Raw genomic sequence first — 11,272 nt, 5'->3', positions numbered from 1 at the left:
AATTTATAAATTATCAAGGGTGCATGAAGGAGGGGGGAGCGGGAAGCGAGGGGGAAAATTGAGGAGCTGATACCAAGGGCTCAAATAGAAAGCAAATGTTTTGAGAATGATGATGGCAACAAATGTAAAATTGTGCTCGACACAATGGATATATGTATGGCTTGTGATAAGAATTGTACGAGCCCCCAATAAAATGATCTAAAAAAAGAAGAAAAGGGAACCTATATTCCTTCTTCCTCAGGGGCTACAGTGTGTGGTTTGGAGGAGTGCGTACAGTGGAAGGCCAGGAGGGAATGGGCACATTGAACCCCCCACCCAAGCCTTTGACTCTGGAGACTGTGGCCCAGATTTGCAGACAAGCTGACAGACAAGGTAGGAGATGGAACTAAGGTCCCTCTAGAGGCACTTCCTACAGAAGTTATCAGCCAGCCTGTTCCCGGAGTGTTCCTTTCGGGTGCCTGGACAGCCTGGCGTGTTGTCCATTTCCAAGGCGTTCGCTCGTTCTCCTGCAGATCACCTTTCCAGCTGAAGTTAAGCCCCAGTAGGTCTGTTGTTTCCAGGCAACAGCTCTGGCTGGGACAAAAGGCAGCACGCACAAGCACAAAGCCACCTTTTCGTATTGTGACTTAGACTAAACGTGCCTTTTTCTTTCCTTACAACAAACTGTCCTTTTTCTTTTTTTAACTTGAGGTTCAAATAAAGATGGTGTGAGCATCCATTCCAGAAATTCAGAACCTGTGGAAAGAGCAATAGTATCCGTGTGCATGTAAATAAAGACCAGGATAGAGAAGAAGCAAAGCTCCCAGGTGTGATACAGAATTTTATTTTCAGAAACAATTAAAGGTGAACACACCTACACCACCCCTTACTCTTAAACCAAGCATTAAGTCCAAAACAACTAGAAACAAACCTGAAACAATAAACTACAAACAAGAAAGCAACATCCGTTGACTCTGAACCAACCTGATTCCATATCTCGGATTTTGCTCAACGGAAAACGGCACCAAATCTTTTTCTTAGAAAGAAGATTCTCTTCTTTTGTTCCTTTGTGCTTCTCCCATCTTCCGTATTCATTTGCATCCTCGACATGCAAATATGTTCCTACTTTCCTTTTCCTCTTCTCTTTTAAGCAAGATCCTGGAGTGTCTGGCGAACAGACTGAAGCTGTTCGTCATATGTTTTTGTGTGTGTGTGAGTGCAAAGCACTTGGAAGTGCATCTTCCCTGAAGGCATGTTCTTGGCTATACCCAATGTTAGTGGGATGGTGTGTTAGTCCGGGTAGACTAGAGAAACAAAACTCATAGATGCTCATATGTGTATAAGAAAGAACTTTATATAAAGAGTAATTGTATGTTAAGAAAACATCCCAGACTGATATTAGCCCATATGTCTGATACCAGTAGATAAATTCCTTTTCATACTCATGCAACACATGCAATGACGCCGAATGCAGGTAGATCACAGGCCAGTGGGTGGAAAATCTCATGTATCCAGTGGTGATGGAAGCATCTCAGTGCTGGTGTGGGTCTCCACGTGGTCCTCCAGCTCCAGTAAAATTCAGGAGGGTTTTCTCTATTGATTTCTTAAGCCTCTCAGGGCTTAATCTCACCCACTCCCACTAGATTTCTGCCAAGCATGTGGTCTATAATTCAGCAAATAATGCATACTTGCAGTATTATCCCATCAGAACACTTCCTATGCTTCATTCTAAAGCACTATATCATCTCTGTTACTTCTTACGATAACTCTAGGAGGGGGTTATTATGTTCCCATTGTACAGGTCAGAAAACTGGGGCTCCAGGAGGGAAAGTCCCTTACCTGAAGTCACACAACTAAGAGGGTTGAGCTGGGACCTGGAACCAAATTTGAGGTCTCCAAACTCAAGTCATTGATTGGCACATTCAGAAAGTCACCTCAGAGGGTAAGTCAAAAGAGGGAGTGGGCAGAGAAACACTAGCGCTTTGCTTTGTGGTATTTTCACTGCATCCCATGCTCAGGCCTGATAACCCAAAGTAGGGTTAGTGGTGGGCACAAGAATGCTACGAAGAGAATTCTGCTTCAGAAAAACCCCAAGTGTGTGTGTATATATATATTTCTTTTAAAAAATCATTTATTGGGGGCTCATACAACTCTCATCACAATCCATCCATCCATCCATTGTGTCAAGCACATTTGTGCATTTGTTGCCATCATCATTCCCAAAACACATTCTTTCTACTTGAGCCCTTGGTGTCAGCTCCTCAATTCGCCCCCCCTCACGAACCCTTGATAATTTATAAATTAATATTATTTTTTCATGTCTTACACTGTCCAAAGTCTCCCTTCACCCACTTTTCAGTTATCCATCCCCCAGGGAAGAGGTTATATGTAAAGCATTGTGATCGGTTCCCCTTTTTTATCCCACCTTCCCCTTCCCCTCCTGGTATCGTTACTCTCATTATTGGTCCTGAGGTGTTTATCTGTCCTGGATTCCCTGTGTTTCTAGCTCTTATCTGTACCAGTGTACATCTTCTGGTCTAGCTGGATTTGTAAGGTAGAATTGAGATCATGGTAGTGAGGGAGAGGAAACATTAAAGAACTAGAGGAAAGTTGTATGTTTCATCGTTGCTATACTGCACCCTGACTGGCTCTCTCTTCCCCAAGACCCTTCTGCAAGGGGATGTCCAGTTGCCTACAGATGAGTTTTGGGTCTCCACTCTTCACTCCCCCTCATTCACAATGATATGATTTTTTGTTCTTTGATGCCTGATACCTGATCCTATCGACACCTCGTGATCACACAGGCTGGTGTGCTTCTTCCATGTGGGCTTCGTTGCTTCTGAGCTAGATGGCCACTTGTTTACCTTCAAGCTTTTAAGACCCCAGAGCTATATCTTTTGATAGCCAGACACCATCAGCTTTCTTCACTACATTTGCTTATGTACCCACTTTGTGTTCAGCAATCATGTCAGGAAAGTAAGCATCATGGAATGCCAGTTTCATAGAACAAAGTGTTCTTGCATTGAGGGAGTACTTGAGTGGAGGCCCAGTGTCCATCTGCTACCTTAATACTAAACCCATACATATATGCACATAGATCTATTTTCACATCCTTATATATAAATATATTTACATTTGTACATGCCTTTATTTAGACCTCTATAAATGCCCTTTGCCTCCTAGTTCTTTCCTCTATTTCCTTTTACTTTCCTCTTGTCCCACTATCATGTTCAGCCTTCATTTGGGTTTCAGTAATTCTTCCTGATTATATTACCCTTGGTCACGCTTTACCAGGCCTCCTATACCCTCTTGACCACTGATTTGGATCACTTGTTGTTCCCTTGCCCTGGGTTTGTTAACACCACTTCCTCCCCCCACCTCTCCCTCTCCCATGTCCCCTCAGAACTGTCGGTCCATTGTTTTCTCCTCTAGATTGTTTATCCCGCCTATCTTCCCAAATATATTTTTATTTGTTTTAACTATTCAAACAAAGGCCTAGTCCATACTGTAAGTTAATATTTTCCCAATGTATATTTTAAATCCAGTTCAATACTAATTATCAGATCTCTTAAAATAATAAAATTCCTGATGTATTTTCTAAATCAAAATGAACAACATTAAAAAAATAGACTCCCAGTACTCAAGGAGACAAACAAAACAACATAGTACATCTAGCTATCAGTTCAAAAAATGAGTGGAAACCATTTAATTGTTTTCTAAAGCAATAAATGTAGAGTGGTAAATACTTTTTCCATGGAATTATATAAAACAAGAATCAATTAGTTGAGGCCAGAGACAAGCCTTATAGTTTTAGTCCCAAGAGCAGAACCGGTGCTTAGGAATTGTGCAATCTCCCAGGGGATTCCCCGGGATTCTCTGACTTTCCAAAGGTCAGGAGAGTGGAATGCCAAGGCCTTTGGAGTTACAGAAGCCACCTACGCTTGTCTGCTCTCTGTTTTGCAGAAGGACGCATCAGTTCCCGGCCCAAAGGTGAGATTTAAGCTGCCGTGTCATACAGCACTTTGCCCAGGAAGCCCTGTTTTGAAAGTGGTTTATGTCACTGAAGAGAAAAATGATGAGCTGAAATGCAAGCCCCACCTAACTCACAAGAAAAAGGTTTTCTAAGAAAATCCTTCTTTGAGGATGGACTTCTGTTTGCATTGAGAGAGCAGCCCATCATCAGGTTACAGCAGGACAAGGCAGGGCCCTGGGGCCTGGGCAGGGAGGCTACGGCCATTGCAGGGTGACAGGCCATGCTTCGGGGGCAGATGGATCATGATTCCAAAAGTAATACTGCGATAAAATAACCAAAGAGCATCAGCACCTTTTCGTATCCAAGAAGACTTTCTAAAAAGAGGTCCATCTGAAATCCAGCCCACGTCCAGTTTACCTGATCAAGAAACCGTCCCACGTGTACCAGCTCCCACTTCCTGGACTTGACGCCAGCTCCTGGCGAGCCACGCTTGTCAGAGCAGACCTGTGCGCCGCAGGGTTTTCGGCGTCTTCTTTTGCAGACGTAGATCACCCAGGCTTTCTTCCAGTCCCTCTGGGTGGATTCACACATGCTCAGTCGGTGAACAGCTAAGCATGTTAACAATGTGCCCCATCCAGTGTGTAATGCAAACGGCAGATCAATCCCACCACAAGCAAATGACATGTTACTACAGATCATTCAAAAATGGTGGCAGCAGTACAACGACAGGGATGTGCCAGAACCTCAAGCCGCATTCAGAAGAGGACAAGGGCCCTCAGAGCCGGCGTCAGGAGGAGCTTGGCTGAAAGAAGAGAAGCCCCTAAGGGTGTTTACTTATGTTTTATTAACTGTACAAAGGTATTTGTCTGTGTGGATCATAGCAAACGATGCAAACTCCGGAAGCCTTCACTGCGAGTCCCGAGGCACGTGGACACGAATCAAGGGGCCGTCATTCCACCCAAACAAGGCAGCACTGTAGGGTTCAAAGTCAGGGACAGCATGCGTCCAGGTTGTCATTTTCCCATACTTTTCCAATCTGGCTGCCGAGCAAAGCTCTGGCGAAGCTGGACTGTGTGAAGAAGCACCCGCATCAGGACTGGAGATGACACAACCTGACTTGCTACAAGCAAAGGCACGTGACAGACCAGATGCGGAAGATAAAGGGCTGCAGCCTTCGATGTGGATTCCAACTCAATGCAACGAAAACCCAAACCGATACACAGCACCACGATGAATGAAGTTGTAAGGGATCTCATTGTGCTTGCCACCGTCAAGGCTCACAGAGCGGCCATCAAGAAATCACAGGATCTCCGAGTACCGCAGCGGGCCAGTCGGCTGCCTGAGACCTCTTCCGAGCACTGAAACTCAAGGACGTCCCTTTCGAACTCTGGTGTGCCTGACTCAAGCCGACGTCTTTTCAGTCACCTCGTCGGCATATGGAAGTCGGACGATGACCGAAGAAGGAGTGACATCTTTGCCTCCTGGGCTTGAAAAAGGATATCGAAAGTCCTGCTGCCCGCCAGAACAACAAACCAATCTGTCTCAGCAGACGGCCGGCCACAGTGCCCTTCAGAAACAGGGACGGTGGGACTGCCCCCCAGACTTTGGACATGTCAGCGAGAGAGACCAGTCCTTGAGAAAATCACACGGGCTTGGAAGAGGGAAACGGTCACCAGAGGAAGGACAGGCCCTCAATGGGATGGCTGCCCCCATGCGCTCCAACATCACGACTGCGAGGCTGGCCCGGCCCGCGGCGCTGCCTGCTGTTGGACACGGAGTCTGCTCGCCCCTGACCCCCACCCGGCACGAAAGGGGGGCAGGAAGCCAGACCATCGCCAATAAGGAGGGAAATAAGTCATGACGCAGACCCTCTGGAACACCGTGAAGCCGTTATACCCACGAGAGATGAACACATCGATTGAAAGAGAAATTATTCGGTGAGAAATCAGATCATGTGACTCCGCTCCTATGGCTTTGAAGGATACACATATGACTGTGTGCTTGAGTGACCACACATAGAAATGTGCACCCATGGGAACCGATTACAAGGAACTATATGTGACCTCCTCCCTGGGGGACGGACAACAGAAAAGTGGGTGAAGGGAGACGTCGGACAGGGCAAGATATGACAAAATAACAATTTATAAATTATCAAGGGCACATGAGGGAGGGGGGAGGGGGAGGGAGGGGAAAAATGAGGACCTAATGCCAGGGGCTTAAGCGGAGAGGAAATGTTTTGAGAATGATGAGGGCAATGAATGTACAAATGCGCTTTACACAATTGATGTATGTATGGACTGTGATAAGAGTTGTATGAGCCCCTAATAAAATGGTTTAAAAAAAAAAGGAATGTTACAATACCAAAAAAAAAAAAGAAATGTGCACCCAACTGCTGACAGGGATCATGGAGGGATTGTTATGTTTTTATTCTGGAAACTATTATTGTAAAATGTTTCCTTGTAAAAAAAAAAAAAATAGAAAAGTCTCCCCCCAAATGTAATGAAGATGACGGGAGGAGACAGCAGAAAGAGAATCCGGACTCCAGAGGTGCGAGAAATTCCACAGGAAGAGCCTGAGAACCCCAATCGTTGCCCGTGGGAATCGTGGAAAGGAGACTTGTCAGGGTTGAGGCTGGGCTGCTGCTGCTGCTGCCGCCACCGCATACCCTGGAGTCGGTCCTGACAGCTGGTCAGTCAGCCTGTGCACAGCAGACAGAAACACGGCCTGGCCCTGCACCAGCCTCACAATCGGTGCTATTTTTGGAGTGCGTAGAAACTAGAAATACCAGGTTACTACTGATAATAACAATATGCTGGGTCTTGTCTGGAGATCTTAAAACACTTTAAAGGCACACATTTCCCATCCACCTTGGGAGACAGGCCTGATAACGTCACTCACAGTCACTCACAGTAAAATTGAGGGCTGCTGGCCACCGGCTACACAATGAATCATTAGAAAGACCTGAATTAGAACTCGGTCAGAACCTGCCTGGATTCTAGAACACGTTGCCTCATAAAGTCTTACGACTTTAATTCTGAAAGCCACCTGGAAGTGCATCCAGTCTGGCTACTTTCTGCTCTTCTCAACTGAAATGTCCCTTCCCCACAGGCTCATCTACTTTGCTTCTGTTCGCACTCACCCCCAGTGGACCACAGCCTTTTCCTCCCAAACACGCAGCAGTTTGTCATTGGGTTTTCATTCGGATCTGTTATGTGTTGGTGAATGGTGGCTCTCCAAAAGATAGGTTCAAGTCCTGACCCCTGGTTCCTGTAAATTTGACCTTAGCTGGCAAGGATCTTTGCAGATGTCAGCTGTAAAGTTAGGATGAGGTCATTCAGGTGGATGCTCATCTTTACTGACTGGTGTCCTTATAAGAAGAGGAGAAGCAGAAAGCAGTGGCATCGTGGGGAAGGCGCCCCCAGTGCACGGGAGGTGGACCATAGCGGGTGACACTGAGGGGTGGGCGGGGAGGCACCAAATGAACTGTCTATAAAAGGTTTACACTCTATTTTCAGCAGAACTTTATTATCTGAAATAAAAATATGTCCGTGTTAGTTATAGCAGCTAAAATATTTTATAAGGCTATTTTATTTTCTGAACTTTCTAATGTACTCTGGCCAGAGCTGTCATTATTACCCAATTCCAGTGACGCTTCAGGCCATGTGATTCTGTCTCTGTGCACTCCGATTGTGCCCTGCTGCTTTGGTTTGGGAGGAAGTCCACGGGGGAGGGCATGGCACCATGCGTTACCTCACAAGGGGCACCACCCTAGTGACGCCGCTGGCAGAAAATCATGTGAAGACAGACAGACACCCGAGGGAAGATGATCAGGGGAAGATGGGCAGAGACTGGAAGTCATCTGTCACAAGACTAGAAATGCCTGGAGACTACCAGAAGCTTTGGTGGCATAGTGGTTACACAGTGGGCTGGTAGCCATATGGCTGGCAGTTCGAAACCACCAGCTACTCCTTGGGAGAAAGACAGGGCTTTCTACCCCATACAGAGCGACAGTCTCAGAAACCCACAGGACAGGTCTACCCTGTCATACAGGGTTGTACGGGTTGGAATGGACTTGGTGGCAGGGAGCAGGATTGTCCCCTAGAGCAGGCCCTACTGAAATGGAGTTCTGGCCTCCAGACTCCAGGACAGCGAGCGGATTCATTCCTATTGTTATAGGGCCACCCAGTCTGGGACCCTTTGTTAGGGCGTCCCTGGGACACTAGGATGCTCTCTTTACTGTCAGTCAGCACCTGCCTGATCTGGGTTGTTTACCACTGTGGCCCCAACAGGGGAGCACAAAATAGTTGCCCCACAAGCATCTGTGGGATGAACAGGTGCCCAAGCCAGGCCAGCCTACCCTGTGATTGCCTCTCACCTGCTGCTTGAACCTGCTGTGTCAAGCAGGTGGGGTTGCCAGGAAGGCTCTCTTGGGAGTGTGTTGGTGGGACAGTGGGTGAGTGCTGCAGTCCACAGCCCTGCCCTGTGGTATGTGTGATTCAGTTAGGAGTTTAGTGAGATAAAGGTCTGCCCACACCCAATGCCAGGTGCTGAGGGCTGCAAGCCTGGGGGTTGGAGGTGACACAGAGGCAGGCCAGAGGGGAAGGGAAGGGAGGAGAGGGAGGGGTATCAGTGACTGCACCAGCCATGTGGCCTCACCAGCCTCAGGGGAACCAGAGAACAAGGAGTGAGGGGTGTGGCCAAGGAGGGTAAGTGTCACCCTCCTCTCTCTCCCCATCCAGGAGCAGGACCCACCTACCTGCCTTGGGCACCTCCACCCAGTGGAAATAATGGCCCAACAAGCCTTCCTACAGGTCAAGGGGTGTGTTTCCCGCATCTCCCTCCCAGTTAGCTTGAAGGAGGGTGTTCCGAATCACTGTTAGGAACTGTTAGTGCACATGTTAGGGTGTACTGTTAGGGTGCATGATTTGGCTGAGCCACCAGGGTTGGGGAGCTCCCCCCACCTAAGTTAAGGGAAACAATGGCAGGGAGCAGGTGTTTGCCCCCAAGTTCCTCATGGTGGGTGGGGACAGCAGCTCCCACGACTGGCTCTGTGTGGGAGTCAGCCCGAGGAAGAGGATGCCTCCCGTGGGCACAGACTGAATGGAGGAGGGGCCACTGCCGAGGCGCATGCTCCAGATGGTGGCCAGAGAATGTGCCTGTGTCAGAACGGGCAGTCCTGGCTCTGGGTTTCAGTCCTTCCCTCTTCCCACCCTTGTCACTTCTTAGCCCTACTCCACAGCATTGTGTGGGCACACTCCTGGGGGTGGGGAAGCCCAGAGGGTGGGGTGGCTTCCTCAGCACATAGCTCCTCCAACCCCTTCCCTCCCACCAGCCCCAAGCTCCTACCTGCGCATGCATCTCCTAGGTCTTCCTGACTTGGCCTGGCTGATTTACCAACAACTCCGGGGGACAGCTTCATACATGACGCCCACAACTGCTTCCCTGTCTTGAAGGAAGTCTTGCCAGCATGCTCCTTGGAAGAGAAGATGGGGAGACTTGATCTCATGTTGAGAACTCTTATCAGGAGGGACCAGTTCCTGGAAAGGGAGGAAGACCCTCAAGATGGACTGACACAGTGGCTCCAAGGGAACAACGGTGAGGGCGGGGCAGGACTAGAGGGCGCGCTGTCCCATTGTGCGAGCGTCACTATGAGTAGGAACCAACGTCGAGGCACCAACAGCCACCACCACACTGCCTTCCTGCCAAGCTGACCCTCTGCTCCAGATCCGCTCCCTCAGCGGCATGAGGTGCAGCCCAACGGCACCCTGGAGAAGCAATGACGTCATCCTCTTTACTCCGGACTGGACTTCTCCCAGGTCTCAAGCAGACAGCGAGGAAGACAGAGACCCTCGTGGTTCAAGATTCCAAGGGTTTTCAAACATTTTTATTATTTATTTATTTGACTAGTTTATTGGGGGCTCATACAACTCTTATCACAATCCATACATACATCAATTGTATAAAGCACATTTGTACATTCATTGCCCTCATCATTCTCAAAACATTTGCTCTCCACGTAAACCCCTGGCACCAGCAATTCATTTTCCCCCTCCCTCTCCACTCTACCAAGGGGTTTTTTTTTATGTCTCGGTCTGTTCAGCCAGCAACTGTCCCTTGATTTTATGGATTTCAAGTAAGAGACATCTTGCCAGACAAGGAAGTCTAAGAGCACCGTGAGCGAGACCGGGCAAATGGACTACTGCCCTCCTCTGGAGGCACTTGGAAATGCCCCGGCCTGGGGGTGTTCTTCTACGGAAGAGCCTTTCCTAAGTTCCTGATGAAACATCAAATCAGCCCTGTTGGACATCCCAGAACCAAGCATCCCACTTATCACCCAACAGGCAAGGGAATGGGGTCAGGTCTCAAGAAATGTACATTTTCTCAAAAAAAACCCACAAGGCCTCAATGAAAGCAGCAGGACATACAACTAGAAACCAGGGAAACTGAGCGAAGTCACCCCAGGGCTCAAGGTGAATGGGCGTGTGCCCCCCCCACCCCAAGAGAAAGACTCTGAGCAGAGCCGTGCTTGAATGGCGTGCTGCTTCTAAGCCCTTGCAAGCCCCTCTTGGAGGGTGATGATCCCTTCGGAGATTCTGGTCACCCTCCTCGCGCAGCCCTGGTGTCCTATTGATGACTTAACAGGCCCTGGCATCTCATACCACTGTGGGATGCTCTGCTCTCTGGGGTTTCCTCGCTGTTGCCTGCCTGCCCTGAAGCTCAGTTCACTTGCTTGTATCCCAGCGCCCCACCAGATGCCACGCCCCGTGGTTAGATCTGATGGGAAAAAGAAACTTGGCAGTTCCGTAGGGCTGTCTTTTTCTTTCATTATTTTTAACTTTATCGGTGGAGTAGAACACACACAGGGGAAAGCATACAAAATAAATTTTTATAGTCTAACTCATCCAAACTGACTCAAAAAACCCAAACAAACTCACGCCGTCCAGTTGGTCTGCTCACAGTGGCCCATAGGACAGGGTAGACTGCCCCTGTGGGTTTCTGTCACTTTTTACAGGAGTAGAAAGCCCCATCTTTCTCCCACAGTGGCTGGTGGTTTTGAAATGTTGACCTTGCAGATCAAAGCCCTACTCTTAACCACTATGCTATGGGGCTCTTACCAGTCAGTGATAGTTGCACAGACTGATGTATTAATTAACGGCACTGAATTGTATGTGCAAAATATGTCGACATGGCAAATATCTCGTGTGTGTGTGTGTGTGTGTGTGTGTGTGTGTGTGTGTGTGTGTGTGTAAAATTTTTAAAACAGGTGAAGAACACAGCTTTCGCTCAGGCACGTCCAGCCTCAGGAGGAGCCCGCCAGAT

Source organism: Echinops telfairi, unplaced genomic scaffold (assembly GCF_000313985.2).
Source record: "Echinops telfairi isolate 266 unplaced genomic scaffold, ASM31398v2 ScPeMD7_6273;HRSCAF=7185, whole genome shotgun sequence".
In the NCBI taxonomy this organism is placed as follows: domain Eukaryota; kingdom Metazoa; phylum Chordata; class Mammalia; order Afrosoricida; family Tenrecidae; genus Echinops; species Echinops telfairi.
The sequence above is the reverse complement of the archived record's forward strand: the minus strand, read 5'-3'. Positions refer to the sequence as shown.